Genomic DNA, 21,705 nt, shown 5'->3' on the forward strand with positions numbered 1-21,705 from the left:
GAAGCGGAGCGAAGCTCATGCAAGCAATGCGTCCTCAGAGTGTTATAAATAAATTATGTTACCATTGCTGATTTTAGATTAGCAGCACAGTAAATCCAGTGTTGCGTATTTACTGTATCTAATGTGCTTTGTTGGAATGGTGCACATGTAGCAGTTCAGCGCCTGCGAGGGGCACTGAGACTATTTTTAGGAAGGCCGTTAGGAGGATGTGACATGTCGCCCAGGGCAGCAGAGATGTAGTATGGATGGACAGACAAGGAGAAATATAAAGATGAGGGCGACTTCTTTGAGAAAAGTTAAGATTTCTTGGCTCTTCTTGTTTTGCCCTCCACACAAGTATGTTTGATTTGTATCATTTACTGCTCTAAGCTGCAACTTTCTTTTCATCCATCACCCTGTTTCTTTTTCTTTCTGTTTTCCTCTTGCTTGCATGAGACGTTGCGGTTCAGCTGTATAATGAGATGTTGATCATAAATAATTTGCTCTGCCAGTTAGATACAATGATCATGTCCAACTACCTAACAAGTAGAACAGCTCAAAGTCAAGACTCTGGTCTGAATCTGGACTTTTTCAGGGAATGAGCAGTAAAAGTGTGTGATTTGTGAGCCTCAGCAGGGGCTCAGCTGTAGCTCAGCCTGACCAAAAAAGAAATCCAGTTTTTGAATTTTATTTTTCAGCTGAACTATTGATTATATAATATGAAAAGATACGTTTTAAGGCTAAGGAATGGGCTTATGTTTTAGAACTATGAGTTCTGAAATACAGATAAAATAAAACAAATTTAATTGGCTGTTCATTGAAGGCAGGTGGGTTCATTTTTCATCCTACTTTAATGTGTACTCCAACTCCCTCTATGTCTTGTTTATCTTGCTATTTTTTGTGTGCAAAAATGACACATTATTTGTTGGAGTAGCCTAAATTTTATCTACATTTATGCTCTAATTTCCTTAAAATTAAAGAGCTTGTTGTTTTGCTAGAGATTTAGGGTCACAAATAATTGTAGCACCAAATGATATTAGATCATTACCTGAAACATTTGATTGTTTTAAAATGAGGAGAAGCATCCTGGGATGCAGCAATCATGTTTTCAGTCTGTCCGGTGTGTAGAAGAAGAGAACTGATGCCCCTTTGTGGTTCAGCACTGCCCCCTATCAGTGTGACACGGTACTTTCTGCCTCACACTGCAATCATGGCTGATCAGAAAGACTAAATAAGTTTAATACATTAGACTGTGAACCATTGACACATGTAATAGATGCACCTACTGCCTGCTGCATTCACCAGAAGTGAAGCACGATGTGCTTCCTGTATTTTAACAATTAATGCATACATTTATGTTCTATAAATTAATCAATTGAATATAAAGATGTTGAAATCATACAAAAAACAGCAAATTTACACAACAGTGAAGTGGGAAAATTGATTTTCCTACAATTGTTGGTATTCAACAATACCAACAATTGGTATTCAACAATACCAATTGTTGGTATTCAACAGAGGTCAGCAGAGGTCACGATGACCTCTGCTGACACTGGTCACCGCGCCTCATCTTGTGTCCAAATACTCATTCCTAGTCACCTTGGCTGATGATTCTCTCCTTAAAATCTCACATCAAGCAGATGGTTTTGAAAAAAAATCATAACCTAAAATTTGTTTTATTTTTAAGTCATGTTGGGTATTTCTTTTAAAGCTAAGAAAAGGCCTGGATTTGTATTGATCCTTTCTGCCTCGGTGCTTCTTAGCATTACCACAAATCCTTAAACCCAGATTTATCACTGTACGCTGTAACATACTCATTTACAAAGCTAAGTATTACCTCGAGGTCTGACATCATACAGATTTATTTGTTCACACAAACTGATTGGATTAATTGTGCCATATTATGGTTGATCAGATTTTGCACAAGTTGTAGGTAGAAACTTCAAAAGCTACCTGTCCTCTCTCTCTCTCTCTCTCTCAAGCTCAAACCTACACCTTTTACCTTGACTATAAAACATCTGCTTGCTGGAAATCAACCGTGGGAAGAAGGTAATTCTTGACAAAAATAACAGTGTAAAAAGGTTGAACTCCAGTTCTCAATCTTGACATTCACTAGATAGATGGAGCTAACCTTACACCGTGTAGATGCGTGTTTGGATTTGTGTGTGTGGGTTGAAGGAAAGTGACTGTCAGCACCAGCGCAGAGACAGATTAATCATGTCTGGGATGAGCTGTACAGCGGTGCCACTGAAACCTAGAGTAGTTTGGTAACGAGATCAGGTAAGCAGGTGAAATCTGGGATGCTTTCATTTCAGTGGGTGGAACAAGTGTCAAAACTTTGCATTAGATTTTGAGGAGAATGTGACACAAACCCTCCCATTATTATTTTTTGTTTGTTTTGTCATGCAGTCTGTTTAAAAATATGCTCAAATTGTCTGCTTTCTCTTTCTTTTTCTTTTTTTTTTTTTTTTTTTTTACAGTTCGCTTTCCACTTTGCCACACAACTTTCAAATAAACAGACAAATGTGTCGAGCTCTACATAATCATGCGGCAGCAGTGATGAAAGCGCTGATACGCTTTGCACATCCATCAGCAGCTAATATCAGCCACTAGTCCTGACACACACAGACTCTCTACCCGCTGATTGCCTCATCAAAGTCATCATCCAAGAACTATTTTTGTCTTGCGTCGGTTGTTGTTTATAAAGGCCTGTTTTTATCTGCAGTTTATTTTTGATAAGAGGGTGCAGGCTGAATGCAGTAAGTTATATTTTGTACCTTTTAAAACACGATGTTTGCGATTATCCTGTCTTTAGTTTACTGAATAATAGAGATGTTAAGAAGCCGGGCTTTGACATATTTCATGATAAAGCTGTGTTTTTGCCTTGTCATGACTCGGTAACTAATATATGCATTTATTGACATACTGTGTGCATAACGTCAAAGATCAGCTGGAGCAAAAATAATCACTTTAGGGCTTCATGCTGACATGACTTACACTCATGCACTTCTTCCCTTTAAGCATCTGTTTAGAAGAATATGAAGTTGACCGTAAAATATGTGTTTTAAGCTGCCAAGCCTTGGGCTCTCTTCCTCTGCGGAAAACTTCATACTGCGTTACCTGTCAGCTCAGATGATGGGGCCCATCTATTTTTCAGGAAATATAAAGAAAAAGAAAAAAACATACCAAAGCCCGTTTTCCCCAAATGCCTCATCCGTTGTTTCTTGTCATGTAGGATTCAGAATTTGTCTGCTGAGAAATGAGTCATTTTGAAGCAGAACAGTTTTAAAAGCGCATCTTTTTTCCCCACCAGAGACGCTCACTTCGCAGTCAGTGCAGTTGGGTAGTTGCTTTTCTGAGATTTACATCTGGGACGACATTAGTTCTGTTCTATGGGGTCACAGGGCAAACTATGAAACAGTTAGACATATTGCTTTTTTAAAAATATTTTAAACCTACAGATTATTGGGACTCCTGTCTAGCATTTTGCACTGGTTGATGATCTCCTTTTCAGTTGACGATATTCTGGTCCACAACACTATATCATGTTTTTGTTTTCAGTACAAATTAACATTTGTGTAAATGACTGATGCAGGAAGAAAAGATGTAGATGAATTAGGGCTGCATAACATGATATTCATTGTGAATACATTGATAATTTGCTAAGAAATTTGCATCCCTTAGGCAAATATCTGTTACATATTTGTAAAAAAAAAACTGGATTTATTTTCTTGTTGGTACTATTATCTATAAGTGATATGACCTGCAACACATTGTCTCTGTTTGGAAGCTGCTACAGCTAGAACTCTTGAGCTTTGTTCTCTCAGGTGGTCTATTGATGCGTGTGGCAGTAGTGCACATTGAAATCAGGCTTTTGGCTTAATTAAGTTATTATTTCTCCTTATGATGGATGCAGCTTAGGAAATAAATGTATCAGTAGAAATATGGGGTGTTGCAATGACATTACATTTAGTACATTGGTTGTTTTATATCTGCGACAGACTGGCGACCTGTCCAGGGTGACCCCGCCTCTCGCCTGGAGCGTTAGCTGGAGATGGGCACCAGCAACCCTCCCGACCCCACTGAGGGACAAGGGTGCAAAGAAAATGGATGGATGGATGGATGGATGTTTTATATTCTACTTATTTTTTATAGACATATATTTTTTTTCACTCTGATTAATATCCCAGAAAAATTCCATTTAATTTGGCATTTCAGTGGAAAATAGAATTGAATATTCAATATTTCTGGAAATATAGTTGGCAATATAAAGACATAATTGAGGGGGGAAAAAGTACTTATTCTGTGCACATCTAAGATCTTTTTATTGCTATTATATAGGAAAACATTTGAGTTCTATATCATTTTTGAAAGTTGATAAGCTTCTGTGGACGGCCCAAAGCGCCACATGCGGTTCTGGAGCCCCAGGTGGTAGAGCCCTGGGTCAGCCTCACAGGTGGAGAGGACATTTTGTTTCTTTCAAAACCAATCCTCAGAGCTGGTTCCACAACAGTCAAAGCTTAAAGATGTGCATCCCCTTCTTTGTTTGGAAACACAACAACCTCTGCAGTAAGTTAAAATCTAATACGTATATTGAAGACTATATATTTCTTACAAGTTAATCCCATGGAAATTTCCATGTATCGGTTTTTATTCAACGGTAAACATGTCGGCTTCTCTCAGAAGTGCCAAGTTGACGAGTCTTTCCCACCAATCATGGCAAAAGGGATTATATTCCCTGCTGCTTCCTTCCTTAAAGAAATACATTTTTACCAATCAGGTTTCTAGATTTAACTGAGGTGTCTTCTGGCTTAATCAGTGTGCTGTCCCCTGGCTAATTCTGGGAATAAGCCTTTAAAACTGTTTTAGAAATTAAGGGCTGATGTAACGGCAAAGATATTCATTTATTTCCTTTGCATTCTAAACAAATAAATTAAGACACACAGTTAAACAGAAATAAAATGCAAATTATTGCTTTGAGGTACAACCCTTGCCGGTACTTTTTTCCCTCTCAACAATTGAAACAGTAAAATGCAATTACACAGCTATCGCTTGGCATGTTAATGTCTAACTTTGAGCAGAAGTGTGCGTGTGCGTGTGGGTGTGTTGGTCCTGATTTAAATTTCTTAATTTGCCTTGGGAGATCAAGTAGGATTAATGTATTTTGATTGATCATACTCATTTCCTTAATGGACCTGCTCGAGGCGGTCTTTGTGACTCCCACTGGAGTCAGGCTATCAGTCTGTGCAGAATGAAATGTGTTCAGGCCTGAGCATATGAATCCAGGAATATGAGTCAGACCAGAAGCCCGACTGGCGATTGTTTACACATACAATCTTGTTGTCTTATATTTGTAAGCTTATAGGATATCAAAATGAGTGCCAGCCCACAGTCTCCTTCTTTCTGTTTCACACACACACTTACAGCTAACTACCCACACGCTTTCAGAGCGGTTGAGCACTGGCAGTTTTGCAAATCGATGAAGAAAATTGCCTGGAGCTCCTCAACACAGCTTTGTGCAAAAAAAAAAAAAAAAAATCCATGTTACATTCAGATATAAAATAAATGCTTTTAACCGATACAAATATTCTACATCTACATGTCTGCACCCAGCTGTACTACAGTACATCTCCTGGGATATTTTTGCCTGAGTTGAATAACTTGTAATCCACACTTGACCCATTGTGTATATAGGTGTTTTTTTTCTTCCCAACTGAATCTAACTCTATTGCTACAGAATAGTGAAATATAATTTTCTGCCATGTTTTCGTGTGGCCTGTCTCACAGAAACATTTGGACCTCTAGCAATTCATTTGCATTAGTTTGTTTTAGAACATGTAAAAGAACGGATGAATTGAACTACTCTTGGATTTGAACTAAATGTCTTTAACTTATGACTTTCAATGGATATTGCAAGTTGCAATGCTTAACCAGTTTTTGTTGCAAACTGATATGAATGAAGCCAAAGCAAGCAAACTGCTACCGGACCATGAAAAATCTCTTCATTTCTTCTAAGCAATTTGAAATTTGATTAAGGAATTTATGGTAAAATGAGAAAAATAGAAATATAGCATCTGGTGATGTTGAGGTTCATTGCATGAAGAGTGGAGATTCAATGTATAGTGTAAGATTATAGCTTTAACAACATTGGTGGATATGTTTGTCATTTTTTGTTATGCTGAAAAATGAGGTAACTGCTTAACACTTTCATGCTTTTTTGTGCAATTAATTAAAAAAATGTTTGACATTATTCCTAGATTCCTCTAGTAAGCATTTACTGCTGTACCTCTTATCTTACCTTAATTGCATGTGACGATTTTTGAATGGAATATGTCAATATAGTTTGTTTTCATCATTCCTAGATGAATTTCCTACAAGCAAATCAAGATCAGCTTGTGTAGTGCTCAGATAAATTACAAATGACTCACAATCAAACAAGAAAGTTATTGCGATGTTTGTCAACTTTCTCAAATTTTGGACAAGGTCCAAACATTTGTCCCCAACCACACAGAAATTGGTTTAGATTTTCAACAACAACCCAAAACCCAACAAACTGTGAACTGCTGCAACACAGGTGTTATTGTTATTGTCAACAGCCGACCTGAAGTCCTGACTTCAACCCTACTGAAAACTTGTGCATATGTGTTATTAAAGGTTGGAACTTTGTCAGGAAACCAGCCAGCTTTAACAACAACTTCTGCCAGAAAGAATAGTGAAACATCCAGCTAGAATCCTGCCAGGAGCTTGTTGATGGTTAGAAAAAATGTGTGGTTTCTCTCTTAGCTCTGAGAGAGATTTTCTCAAATTAATGTACAGCTTTTTCTGAGAACCTCTACACAAACTGATGACCCTTTCTGTTAGAGATAATCAAAAATAAATTAATATGTTAAAGAAAACACACATTTCCAAAGTTTGTACTTCACTGGGTAAAAAGGTGAATGGATCAAATAAATTATTATTAGCTCAATATTACTGACAATTCTCCTAATGAGTGTATGTAAACCTCTGTATACAGCTGTGTAATATTCCCTTTTATGTTTTAGCACAAATAACGAGCAGGCAACGACGCTGACTCTTATTTAAAATGGAGCTAACAAAGAACCAGCGCAACGGTTTGTATTTCTAAGCCTGCACATTAACACGCATGCGATTCGCACAAACTCTCTTGGCACTGTCAAGTTGCTGCCATCAATTTTTCAAAAAGAACATCATCCACATTCCAGGGGAATTCATAAATAGCTGATCAGCCGTCCTTTGGGATTTAATATTTCTGATCTTTTCAAGCATGGTGTTGTTGTTGCTACGCTGTGCCCCGGCCTGGACATTAAAGTGAGCTGCTATTATTACGACCACAGGACACTTGTAATAGTATTATCTTTTTAAATGACCAGCAATGTTTGTCACCACACTAACAACTCATACGCACATCAAAATCCGCCAAAAAAAAAAAAAACCCAGTTGGGTCTCAGGTTGCTGACAGATAATGCAATTAGTAGGAGACCACAGAAGCTCAGAAGCTAATTGTAGCTGACGTGGCTGTCAGCTTCTGGTGGCAGGAAGGCAGATCAGAGCAGAGACTGAGCTTTGCTATATTTATGTGTTGATTTGTGTGTGAGTGTTTAGGTGCGGAGCGACGCAGAGATGGAGCAGGTAGACGCAGCAGCCTGCTGCAGATTACACAACAAGTCAGCTGTGAGCAGAGGGCACTCTTGTCTTAGTCGAATTCAACACACACCTATTACACACGCCGTCATCTGGCCTGATCATTAATTCATGATTTCCCCCATCTGTTTGTTTGTCTTTGCTTTCTTTCTGGGTTTTTTTTTTCCTAAACTTCTCACTGTATATTTCAAAGATAAACATAGTTATTTTATAATTAGGACACCTGCTTTTAATTTAAGTTTACAAAATAGACATCGTCATTAAAAAGTTAGAAAATTATTCCAATTCTTTATTATGCACGTCAGACTTAAACTTTAAATGCAATTAATCAAGTACCAAAAGGATCAAGCTTAATTAAAATCACATTTTACAATCTTATCTGAATATGGTGGAAAATTAAATGACGGTTTTATCAGTATCGCAAAAATTCAAGATAAAAAAAAAACTATTCGTTTTTTTTTTTATAAGAGAGTATAAGAATTGCTATATGCATCTTTGGTGCAATGCTGCCTCCAGTTTAGAAACTTTCCCTCAAGAGAACGAGTTCAAGTTTCTTGGTGTCTTAGTGAGTGATGGCAAAAGAGACCGATTGGGATTTCATTTGCTGAAATCAGGATCTTTCTCTGTTCTGCTGTGGTAAAGAAAAAGCTGAGCTGAAAGATAACAACCTTAAACTCACTCTGTCTGCACCGTAACCCTCATCTGCGGTCATGGGATATGGTTCATAACCTGAAGATCAATATCCTTAATATAAGAGCCAGAATAATCTTCCTCTGTTTGATGGCCATGCTCTACTTCAACAAGTAATTTATTGGCACTACATAAACTTCTTTTGTTCTGAAGATATCGATGAAGTATCGTCTCGGAAGATAAGCAGCGCGTGACCACAATAGTCCTCAATGTCTGCAGTTGAACTTAACAGATGGATGAATGGATTAAGAAAAGGAAGAATCCTTTTAAAGATTTTTTTTACACCTCTACAAAGCTGTGATGTACAATTTATTCCTGCTGTTCTTTCAGTGCATTTCCACTGAAGCGACTCCTGTTCTTAAATTGGTTTTGTTGCCTTAAAAGTTCAGTGCGAGAGCCGACGCCCATTTCCTCCAATTTAGTCAACCAAGTTTACGTCATCAGCAAACGTGTTTAATTTGTTTTTACTTTTGTGTAACCAGGTTATTTTGTATGTGGCAGATTTCTGCCCAGAACCCTCTTGAAAATGAGATCTCGATCTCAGTGTGGTTTTACCTCGTTAAATAAAGGAAATTTTAAAAAAAAGAGGTTGTTACACAAAGCAGGACGGGGTAACAACAAGATGGCTGATCTGTGCCGGTTACTACTTCGTTTATGTATCTTCATTTAATTTAACAACCCACAGACCTTTCAGCTAATCACTCAGTGTTCTCTCCTACTGCACATAACAGAAAAACTAAAGTCGTAAAACAATAGAGAAGTTTATAATTCTGCGTGGCGGCATGCTTACCAGGCGACGATGGAGGAAGGATGTCTTCTGCAGTACTCGCTGCTCTGCTTATTTATTCTTTGTTAAGCTAACTGGGCTTTTTCTCCAGCTGCTGACCAGCCAACAGGTGATGTCACAGTTTGCACAGGAAAAAAAAACTATTCTGTGCTGCCTGCGTTGTTTTTTCTGTGGAAACACGCAAAACAGGAGCAGAAACGCATTTGGGAACTAGATTGGTGCTGGTGGAAAAGGCCTATTCATGAGTTCTGTGACATATGTTTAAAATAAAATCACTCTTTAGAATCGACAGTCTCTATTTGTAGTCTGCATGAATGTACCCGACTGAGCAATACAATGAAATAAACATAGGAGCTGTCGCCCACTGACTTTGCTCTGCTGATCACATGGCCCGGTGGTGGCCGCAAGCAGGGAGGCTTCTGCCACTCAGCTGTTCCCTGTAAACATTTGTAGACTCCCATCTTTCGAGTTTTCCCTCCAGTATCACATGCCAGGATGTCCGTTCTGATTTTAGGTGGTCAGTTTTCATCTTTCACACACAGTTTCTCCAGTCATTTGCTTCATTACCTATGAATGAGAGTAAGCTGGATGAGTGAACATGCCAGGGCACCAAAAAGAAAAAAAAAAAAAAGAAGGTCCCGCTGAAGCTCCCAGCACAGAGCAAAGCCTTGACAGATGCTAATCTATGTCCTGAAGACTGAATTAGAGCTCAGCATTATGGGTCCAGAGAGAAAGAAGTAGACGCTGTTAGATAAGATTTAAGGGGATTAAGGAGCCGAAGATGCCAAAGGAGAATGTATGTGGCCATTCTGCAAGTCGGCAACTGTGAGGGATGGGATCTCTTTAAAAGAGAAAATGAATACAAAGCACACATTGGTCATTGAGATGTGACAGAACAGGTTGATATTAAGAGAGGGAATGTCCAAATGGTTCAAATAGTTTCACAGCATCTGAATTAAGCAGTGCAAAATTAAAGTAGAGTGAAAAAAGAGTGCTGAGAAATATTGATAAGAAAATTGTTCATTTCATGTTCTGAATGTTTTTATGTTGAGATCACGCAAAATAGGCCTGTAATGTAAGGAACGTACTTGGTCATTGCAGTGATGGATCACAATAGATGGTAGATCTACATGTGCAGCAAATTCTAAAGCCATCAACTATTTATGCATATTGTACCTTAAAGTACTGAAGGAAAAAAAAGTTTTGTTTTTTTTCTGTCTCCTTAATATTAGACTTGGCGCACCCTGATGTTCCAATTTCTCCTAAATCGATAAACAGCCATCAAAAAGTGCTTTCTTTCCATTTCTCTTCTGTGTTTCCCTTATCCCTCCCTGAGGGCTGCAGTGCAACCATGTTTCTTTGTGATGTTGATTGATTTGGGGGCCTTTAGGTGTTACAGTGAGTGATTGTGGAGAGGCAAAGAAGACACAGTTCATATAGCACTGCCTATCGGGCTCGGCTATCATCTTACACATGTAGACCAGAATGTTTTTTATTGCATTACCAACAAATTGCTTGAATATTATTCTTTGCATATTTCTAACAAATCACTTAAGAGTTTTAATAAGGAATTGTACAAGACTTTTTCATTACTTTAAAAAAAAAAATACTTGAGGTCAAAGTTTTCTTCATACTGGTTGATGACAATGACTGATGTACAGTCTATCAGAGCACATTAATGAGTACAGAAGAAAAAAACAAAAGCCAAAATTTCAATATTATTTTAGCTTTTTACCCTACTGCCCTTTTTGACACAACTAAAGTTATTTTACAACTTGGACTGAACATAATGGCTTTTATAGTTGGTATTTTTCAGATGGAATGCCATTTTGACCATGAGCAACAAATATACTTCATTATGAATAGCTCTTAGTAAATACATGTTCAAAGCAAACGCAATGTCATTTTATAATAAACCCTCTTCACAAAATATTTCACAACAGGATTAAGTAAACCTTTTGGCATCTTTGTGTGTTTTTTATAAAAAGACCGATGTGGTGAGTGGGGTATATTTTGCCTTTGCCATAAGAGGCATAATTGCGTCTCAACAATCATTTCTGAAGACTCAAGAAGGTGAGATGTAAGCTATAATTCAAATTTTGAGCGTTTGCTTAATTAACAGTAGGACACCAAGTTTGTCAGCCATGATTGTTTTGAAAAGAATGACACAGGAACAATGAAGACGGAGTGAATATATGTTGCTGCGGAGTGATGGGATGGTTATCCAACTTCTTCCCTCTGGTGTTGACTGGAAAAATGCCATTGGTGCAGGTTGTACTAAGAGTACATTCCTAGTGAGCCCAACCATATAGACAAGAAATATCCTGGAGACTTGAAAATGAAAACAAGTTCTCTAAATGATAAATTATATCTAAAGAAAGTTTGATTGATTTTACAGAAACTTCGAGGGAGTAGTTTTAATTAAATCTACAGTGTACCAGCTCTCCTTTCCTGATTATATGCATTCACACCCTTATTGTTGTTGCTGAGCTGGATATGTGTACTGGGACAAAATAATGAAAAGGTCGTATCACACGTATTTTCCCTTTGTGTCCTCCTCTTCCCCAGTTTATTAGTCTCTCATAATTTTATACCTTAAACTTTAAACCTTTCTAATCTCTGCCAGTCTTTATGTAAAATGTAAAGCTCAATCATACTTGCGTAAACAGACATGGTTGCAGGTGAAACGGCCCCTGCAGCTGTATTAGTGCTGAAGATGAGAACAGCAGACAGAGCAGAACTGAAACTGTAAAAGTCAACTGCAAAATGTCTTCCTGACAGACAGTGATGTGGAAATGGGGGTAAAAATTAGTATGCCTCTGAGGTTTCATATAACCTAATTATTTGCTCAGTTACATACACATAACTTTTTAACAGTACAGAGACCTGATTTGCATTCCAGGTGATAAACTGTTTATTTACATAGTGCTGCAGTACATCTATCTCCTTCTTTCCAGTGTAAGACCTAGTGTACATCCTTTGAGCATAAAAGCACATAAAGAAGATGGAAGTTTAGCTTTTTTTAAAAAAAACTTTACAAGCATTAGAAATGACAATAGGAAGTTGAAAGTATTGCTAAATTATCAACAGGACAGAAATTATTTTAACACATCTGATGATTGTTTATGTACTCTGTGACAGTATATGTTGATCTTTCAGAAAACATTGGATATTAGTGAAGACCTACCAACTCACTGTAAACATAACCAGATTAACCAGCACAAAATATGCCCTAGGAAAAGCACGCAATTTCATAAAGCAGATACTGTATTTTTCGGACTATAAGCCGCTACTTTTTCCCCACGCTTTGAACCATGTGGCTCATAGCCCGGTGCAGCTTTTCTGTGGATTTTTCTTCAACCTCCAGGGGGCGCTTTAGCAGGAAATGAATCATTGGAAGTCAAACTTGGAAATCAAAGAAAATGCTAATTTTCATTTAGAACAAGCACATGCTAGCAACAGGCACGACAGAGAAATGTTTTGAAACTCATACCCCCTCATCATGGAAACAACATGAAGAAGTTCATATGAGGCAGCTTTTAAGTTTAAAGTTGTCGATCTGGCAGTACAGATCGGTAGCCGCTGCACGTAAACACGGCGTAAACGAATCCGTGGTTCGGCGGTGGAGAACCGCGGAGGGCTACATCCTTAATAGCAGATTTATTAAGGAAGCGGCCCTCTGCTGAGTCATTGTGGAAAACCGAGAGCGGCGGAGATACCAGTGGTTTATAGCAGAGTGTGGCTTATATATGTAAGTTTCCAGTTTTATTTTTTATTTTTTACTTTGTCGGTGTGCTCTATAGTCCGGAAAATACGGTAATTAGCATCTAATTCTTATAAAGCACAAACTGTAGACCTACAAGAGGTATTGCACACCAAGTTTAGTCATGAAAAACCTTTAGGGATGATTAATGCTACCATCCCTAATATTTTCCTTTTGAAGAAGCTCTGATAAGTTCCGAAATATACTTCAGAATAAGTGGAAATGTTATAATTTACTTTAACATTGTTACGGCCAGTGGCCTTGTGTATGTTTTCTTTTCCTTTTTTTTGTACCATCGGCAGCTTCTAATCAAGTTGACTCCACTWGGAAGTGGATGCAGCCCTGCCTTCCTGTGCCACTCCCTGAGGCCTACAGCGATTGGCTCATCAATTGCCAGCTCCACCAATCCCTGAAGAGGCCTCCCCTTTAAAAACCAAGGACTTCCTGGGAGAAGGCACGGCTGATTCTTTGTTTAGACAGCTTGCCACTTTGGGTGTTTGTTTGTTTGGTTGACTGCTGTCAACTGACTTTGTAAACTCTGATAGCCCTGATAGCTTTTGTTAGTTTTTGCCAGCTCTTGCTAGCTCGTCTTGTCCCTGTGAGGGATCTTTGAATCTCTGTTAGAGATTTGTAGTTTGTTTTTGTTTGTTTAAGATATTTGGTTTACAACCCTGATTGTTTTGTGGATTTTCTTATTTAGTACATTTTTGTTGTAAGTCCCTACCTTTTGATTATTGTTAAGTTTTACCTTTTTATTTTTTGTCAAAACCCAAACAATAAACTCCTAAACTGTAAAACCTTACCACCTAGGTTTCTTTAATGTTACGTCCCTTTCCCCTGGCCGAGCCGGGTCATAACAAACATGTTTCAGCACAGTTGCTCTTGTGTAAGTAGCAACTGTCCCATCACAGAAGTCCATCGACAGTGTCAAGTTTTGTCATAACATGCTGTTTTATTAAAACTGACAAGAGCAATTATGACAAATCGTTTACAGCCCAAACACTTTTAATAGTTTTGACTGATTGAAGTGACTCAAATAGTGAAAAAAAATAACTTGAATGCCTTGGAAAATACCAAAAATATTTTGACTAGATAATGTTTCTTCTGCCCACCTCTGAGAGGCTGCTCTGATCCCAGAAGAACCCGAAGATGTGTTCAAAGCAGCTACTTTCATTTCTAACATGAGTCGGAACTTATGTTTTCTGCGAAGCCCCGTCCGATCTCACGGAGGGGGTGTCGAGGAATCTGGTATGGGTGTGAGATCTGTCCAGGGTTACGCAGAAAAATGGAATAAAGGCCGGGGAAATAACAGTATACCAAATAATGATTAAATGATGATTATAAATGTTAAGTGATTATAAGGTGATGATACTCATGCCAATGAAGAAATGTCTGTAATGAATGATCAAAACATGTACTCTGTAATTTTAATTAAGTAAATGTTATAGCAATGTATACTCTGTACTCCTAATCAGTCAATGTTCTTTACTTATAATCAGGTGAATGATAATGGTTGTACTTTTGAGTTAACCAACAAACAACATGATTATATAAAGTCAGTATGTATTATTAAAAATCATAAGAATACTTCTCACTGAGCAAAAGGCGAGGGGTGAGTCACCAAATGGGGAAGGAAAGCAAGGGTGCGGCAGAATTGGAAACAGATGGTCGACGGAAAAAGGGAACTGCCCCGATGAAGCGAGTAGGTAGGGATGAGTCAKTGGAAACTTGAGAAAGAGCCCGGTGCTTTCCACCGGCAGCCCTGCCTTGCATGATCTCAGGCAATGACATAATGCGATGGGCGGGTTCCATGGAAACACAGKSCATAAATACTGMTGTACGGGACAGAACGMGSGTTCTTCGTCGGCAGCGCAGAAGCGGAATCATCAGAGGGAGCTGACTAAAGACCAGCGGAGGATTACACCGAGGGACCAAGGGAAACTTATTCCACGACTTCACGCTGCTTAGAAGGGACGAGTTCCACCGGCCAACACCCCTGGCTCCAGATCCGAYCGAATCCTCTGCCTCTACTCAACGCTCTCAACYCCGGTGCAGCTGACTTGGAAAAGAGACGGAGGTCTTTAAAGGACAAAGAATYTGCACGTTCAATGGAAAGCGTGAGTCTTCTCTCCGCTTCTCTTCAGTAAAGAGGABTTTGCTCCGGCTGGACAAAGACTCTGACCAAGGACACCGAAAGATTACAGCTGCTGAGAGCAATGACCATCGGGTATGAGTTAACCAGCTTCTCCCAAAGCCTCGCTCAGTGAATTTAGTGAAACAGGTTAGGAATGAGAATAAGGAAAGGAGGTGATTAATCCTAGTTGATTTCATTATATTTTTGCTTCTTTTATAACTCTTGGAAATTAATTTGTTGTTATATGCCTCTGCTAAAGCTTGCTTAATAAAATTATAATTCTAAAGATTCTAATGAGAATTGTGAACAGTGAGTTTAATTGTGTCAGTCTCGATTATTGTTGGTTCTCCTAAATATAGTAAAACAATATACATGATGCTAGAGACAGGGTGGCTTTGTGTTTTCCTCTGGTGAGTGTTAAAATAATGACCTTGGGACTTAACTCTAAGTCACTAAATTTAAKCTAGCCGTTAACAAGTGCCGTTATTTTAGGAAAGGAGCTACCGTTAACAGGAGTGGTTGTAGGGGTTATGTCGTTGTGAGGGCTACTCAGCGGATTGCCCCTCAACTGTAAAAGGTCATAACTTCTGGATYGAAGGTAGTCAGAGCTAGACGAGTCCTTTCCGACCCCAGTTTAAACAGATAATTCTCCACAAACTATCGCYAGGGTAAGACYCRAGTTTCTGGGGGTTTTCCGGACCTGTTAGACAGAGAACTGGGCAGTAGTGAGTCCDAAGAGTTGTGAGGAGTGGGCGGGACTTACTATTGGTAGTAACAGACAGAAGGCATTCGCAAAGAGCCTCAAGAGCTTGATAACAACCATGTCAAGTTAAGAGGCACAATCTGTGTCTGCGTTAACAAGCATTGTAGCAATTTTTCACATCTTTGTGACTTGAAATAATTTTTATCTACCACGTTTTCCTTCACAATATCAAATTTACCATGACATCGCTTGGTAGATGGGGAGAAAATGTCAAAAGCAAATGAATAAATATTTCAAAAGCTTATACAAGATGAACAATGGAGACTGAGGCATTTCCCTCTTTCTTGTGTCAGCCTATTTTACTAAACGTGTTCAGCTTGACTCTCTACAAAAGCTCGTTGATCTTTTAATTCCTAGATTTCCTAGTATTTTATTGTATTTTAGTGTGAAATCTTTTGTTTTTATGTTACTGCTATTGTATTATCTGATACCCAAGACTTTATTGCTCTCCTTTTCTTTTGTGCTCACTTTACTTTCATTCTGCATCTAAAAAAAATACACATTTCAGCCTTTTTCACTTCTTGCAGATCTTTATTACAATAAATGAACATCTTTGATCTCAAGGTATTAAACCGTTTTTTATAAACCTTTCTTCTTTGTTGGATGATGTCATTTCATTGCCTTGCTATCAGCGAGAGAGTGGCAAAGAATGAAATGAAGCTGGCAGTCAGAACTATTGGAGAAAAGGTAGAGAGGCAGAGAGAGAGAAATATTCAGGCAAAAATCTAAAGGCGAAAATTAAATCAGGAAGAGGACAGAAGCGGGAAGTAGTTTGCCCATTTGTGGTCCTCTCTAGTCTAATCAATGCGCTTTCCAGTGATTTTCATATATGACACGGTGCTTTCGTTTTCGTTCACCTGTTTAACCTCCATCTGTCCAAACTTTTGCTAGGTCTAGCATCTTGGGTCGACCACCCAACTGCTTTTGCTGCTCTTGTTGGGAATTCATTTTCCTCAGGACAGTTGTCTGCTCTTAGCGGTGTGCGCTGGTGGATTTTTGTGTTTGGTTTTCCAGATCATAGTGGATTAAAACAGCACTGTCTGGGTAATTCAGGAAATAATTTTACGATATTAAAATAGATATTTTGGAAACTGGCATGTCTTCGTAAACAGCTCAGCTTGTTGATGGCCCATCATGCATACGGGGGTGGACATTAGTTTTGCTTCTATTGCAGTGTTGTCCTCTTCCCAAGAAGCCAAGTCATTAAGCTCTGGTTTGAGATCTTTTTGACGTATCTATGTCAACATTAATTAACTTCCTTGTATATATAATTTTTTTATTTATCAGAAGGTGTGAAATAAGGTGAGATGTTTGTTTCTAAGTGGATTGTGTGTGTGTTTATGCGTGCTTCGACAAAATAGCACTGGTCTCCTGTTGATTTAGCTGCATCAATTCATATCCTGCAGGCCGTTCTGTCAGCATTCATCACACCATGAACACTTTTCTTTTCATGAATATGCAAACACTCTCCCAGCCAATCAAAACACCATTCTGTTCTGGCACACAGAGTAACTTTTGCACTGGGTGTGTATGAGTGCATATTTATATTTTGCTTTGCATTGATTCATGTTATTCATTATGCAACTTTGCACAACATACAGTTCCTTGCAAAAATACTCACACTTATCATTACATCAATTAAATTGAAAGACTTTTATTAGCATTTCATTTGAGAACACAACATATGATTATTATGGAAAATTATTCATGTTTTTTTTCTACAGTTGGAAACCAAAAAAGCTCTGGTTGCCTTTGTATCCATCCTCTTCTATTATTACAGCCAAACAAAATGTGAAGCAACCTTATTATATATAGAATAGTGTCCACCTGTGTACTAGATATGTAAAGTCTACATACAGGAGTTATTTGAAAGACCTTTGTTAGATGATAAACGGCGTCATGAAGCTGAGAAATACACCAGGTAATGATGGCAGTGTCTTGCTTCAGGAATGTTTTCTGAATTGGTCAGAGTTGATGGATGAATCTTAAAAGATGAATCCCTGTAAGAAAACCTCTCCAGATTTGAGAGAGGGGACTGGTCTCCTTCCAGTAATTTGTCATATCACATGACAAGTTGCTTCATTGGGTGTTTTTGTAAAATTACATTTTTGAAGTCTGCCTTCTTCCAAACGTATTATTTAAATTTGCACCTGCAATTTATATTCACACTGGAAAAGGCACTAACAGAAGAAGTATTAAGTATTATAACTCTGGTATGTTTATGACAGAATTTAAAGAAATATAAACAAAATTTAAACGTTAAAAAAATTTATTGATATAGCTTTTTTTATATTTTATTTATTTTCTTTCTTTTTTTTTTCTTTTTTTTTTTACAAAAACAAACATCTGTACCAATTACTACCACAAAATAAAATGCAGGATTTCAATAAAATACACAGCTGGTCGATAAAACTCAGAATCTCCACATTCAGTTGTGGTCAGAGGTTTTCAAAATGTATCATGAACATCACTGCCATGTTAAAGTCTCAAGTTTTGCTAAATTGGGTGCTGCTGTTGGCCAACGATCTGATGATCTCAAACACAGAAAGCTGAGACCAACATGAAGCTTGTGGAATGGCCTCAACCTTGACCTGTTTTGCAAAGCAACCAGAAGCAAAAAAATAATAGTCATAAAGCAGCAGTGGCCTAGGGGGTGATTATTATCCCACATAGTGTTTTCAAAATATTTTTCCACTTAATACATGAAATAACAATTTGAAAACTTGCAGTCATCAGGGTATTTCTAGGCAACATAAAAACTTGTTCAATACATTTCATCTGCAGTGACGGCCTTTAAACCGCTCCTTAGTGATGATGATGATTAAATCCTTCACCTTGTCCTGAATTTGGCTCCATTTTTCTATGAACTTTGCACTGCGTCATATTGAGCTATTCCCATGACTTCTGTTCATTTTATGACCTATAGAGTAGATATTTATTGGGTAGTAATCGTAGGAGATATTTTTCAAATCGCTAATATTTAAGAAATAGACCTGCCATGATGGTTAGTTTCAGTATCCTGTAATACTTTCTGTCCGGCCTACAGATTAGCTTCCTACTGCCAATGGTAATTGCTTGCTCTGCCAAGCCTCAGCTGCACACTAACTGAAAGTGGTCAGCTTAAAACGCTTAGTTTCCAAGCATGCTGCACTATTTAAACTCGCACACCACATCCACACATGCACGGTAACATCCTCTCACTTTTCAGAAGTCCATTCAAGGCAACTAACAAGGCCTCTGGTCATGCTTCACGCTTTGGAGGGCCTGAGAAGAAATATGATGTGCTGTTGCACTAAATATTCTGCTCAATACGGTTGCTAAAGCAGGGCACTGACAGTGTGGAAGCTGAATTATTCCAGGCATTCAAGGTGAGGAATTTAAAGTCCTCATGGAGAAGCATGCCACAGGCTAGGTGCTGTTAGCCCACAGCTTTCACTCTTACAGGATTTATGGTCCCTGGAAAATTATTCCTCAAACTTTTTCTCTTAGTTTCACATTACAGCCAAAAACTCCAGTGTATTTTGATTCATTTTATATACTGATATAACACCAAGAAATGGTGCATAACCGTAAAGTTGAAAGGAAATTGCAAAAATGCAAGCCTACAGTTGGCCATCTTAACCAATAGGTGTGGATGGTTTAGATTGTTTGGATGGATTTTCACGATACACTCCATCCAATCTGACTGATCTTGACCTGCAAAGAAAACTGAACCGACCTTTCACAGTATGCAGAGACATGCATAACAAGGATTCAAATCTGATATCTGTCCTTTTTTCATAGCAAGTATTTAAAATACTTTACTAAAATTCATTGTGTTCAACAAAAATTCAAGAGCAGTGACACAACCATCTGTTTTTTTTTTTTGCCAGTATAAATGTTGATAGAGATTCAATATCAGCACATTGCTTGCAAGCCAGTGACATGACATGCATTTTAACTGGAACAATTCACAAATACAAATTAACTTGCTACTGCATGCTGTGCTTCTCATCAGTCTGTTTTATGATCCAAATAATGAGCTCTTTGGAAGAGTTGTTTCTTTAGATAAATATCCCTATTAGAAATGAGGAAATTTCAAATTCATGAAATAACCCATTTCCTAGCGTATTACTACGCATGTGAAATGATGGCTTGTTCAGCATTTTCTTTTATTGCATTATTGTGTTTTCATTGTAATTAATTCCAAGGCAGTTAAAATATTTTCTGAAGACACTGGAATGGCAAACTTAATTCCCTCTTTTTCATTTTTGTTCTTTTTCCTTTGTATGGCGTTAAACACAGTCAGGTGGAATAAAAATGCCTCGTCTCCCATTCTTTACAAACTGGAAAAGGGATGACATTCCCAGTATGGTCTCCAGTTATCTACCACAGAGACTTGAATGAGCCGTTGTCTGCTTTGCAGTGATTAATTCTTAAAAAATAGAATATTTACGGAAATATTTGTTCCTTAAATTCTGATTTGAGACAAACTAGTAAATAACTGCAGCTGTTAAAGACATTCAAAGTATAATTTTAGTCACTCCTCATCAGTTTCAAATCACAATTAACATTAACCAACATTTTAATATCATGTAGCTTAAGGTAAGGAAACCTCACCTAAAGTTTAAATGACCTTACTCAGACCGTCAGCATTAACGGGCAGTAATAAAGTTTTCTGAAGCCATCCAGCAGCACGCTATGACAGAGAACTCTGTTGCCAACGAGAATGTGAAACTGTCAGTCTCAGATAAATTCATCAATAACTGAGGTGATAACTCACTAAAGTTACAATTTGTCCTCTTCCTGCTGGGTACTAAGACAGACGCTGGCCTTGTGCAGGGACTCTTAGACCCCGGAGCCCATTGGCTGTAATTGCTTGTCAAGGGACAGACGGGGGTTCGACAGAGGTGTCTGTCATTGAAATTTGGCCGTTTCCAGCATCCATGCAGCTCTGATGGGATTTATTGGAATACACTCTGACCTATTTGTCCCTTTATGACTTAATAAAAAAATATAATGTGGTTTTGAGGCATTTAATGTTGACACTTGTGTGAAAAGTTGGAACAACAGCTATCATGTTTCGATACGTCTCAATTAAGCAGGTTCCAGATTTAGGGTTTCAAGTTGTTCAGTTTATTTGAAGGGGTGCAAAAGACTGACATGACACTGTAATAAACATGACAGAACATCTGTCATGAACATGAAGAAAGGTTTACGACTGTTATGTCATTTGGTAAATAATGACACTTTTAATGCAACTTTTTATGAAACTTTGTATTACAAGTGTCAATATTTACAGAATAATGCCTTTTTAATGCAACCTTTAATGAGACTTAACACTAAAAATGTCTTTTTACTGAATAATGCACTTTAATGCATCATAATGCACATTTACTGAATATTATTCAGTAAATGTCTATACTGCATTTACTACTTTAATAGACATTGACACTTCTAATGCAACTTTGCCTTAGAAGTATCAATATTTACTCAATAATGCACTATTAATGCAACTTTAAAACAATTTTCCATTAACATTGTCAATGCTTACTGAATAATCCACTTGTAATGCAATGTTTAATGCAAAATTGCATTAAAAGTGTCATTATTTACCAAATGACACTTCATTACAACAGCCATAAACATTTCTGAACATTTCTTCATGTCAGGTGTTATGTCATGTTTATGACAATGGGATTCAGTCACCACTGAATAAACATTGAAAGTCCATTTTCTTCCATCTAAGCAATTTGAAATTATTTATGAAAAGTAAAAGGATGTCCACACAAGACCAGACATCCATTTGTCCATTCATCTTTTAATTTCTGAAATCCACTAGTTAATTTCTCGGCTCATCTCTAGGCTAAATATATTAGATGGACACATCCATATAAACTTTATAAGAACGTTTTGTCTTTATAAAATATACTAAGGTAGCAGAATAC

At 37.8% G+C, this 21,705-nt stretch overlaps 1 protein-coding gene across 2 annotated transcripts in view; it reads left to right on the forward strand.

Annotated features, from left to right (window-relative positions):
- LOC103467751 (alpha-1,6-mannosylglycoprotein 6-beta-N-acetylglucosaminyltransferase B-like) overlaps positions 1 to 21,705 on the forward strand; it is a 123,894-nt gene that overhangs the window by 17,529 nt on the left and 84,660 nt on the right. The window lies entirely within an intron of this gene.

This window comes from Poecilia reticulata, linkage group LG1 (genome assembly GCF_000633615.1).
Source record: "Poecilia reticulata strain Guanapo linkage group LG1, Guppy_female_1.0+MT, whole genome shotgun sequence".
Lineage (NCBI taxonomy): Eukaryota > Metazoa > Chordata > Actinopteri > Cyprinodontiformes > Poeciliidae > Poecilia > Poecilia reticulata.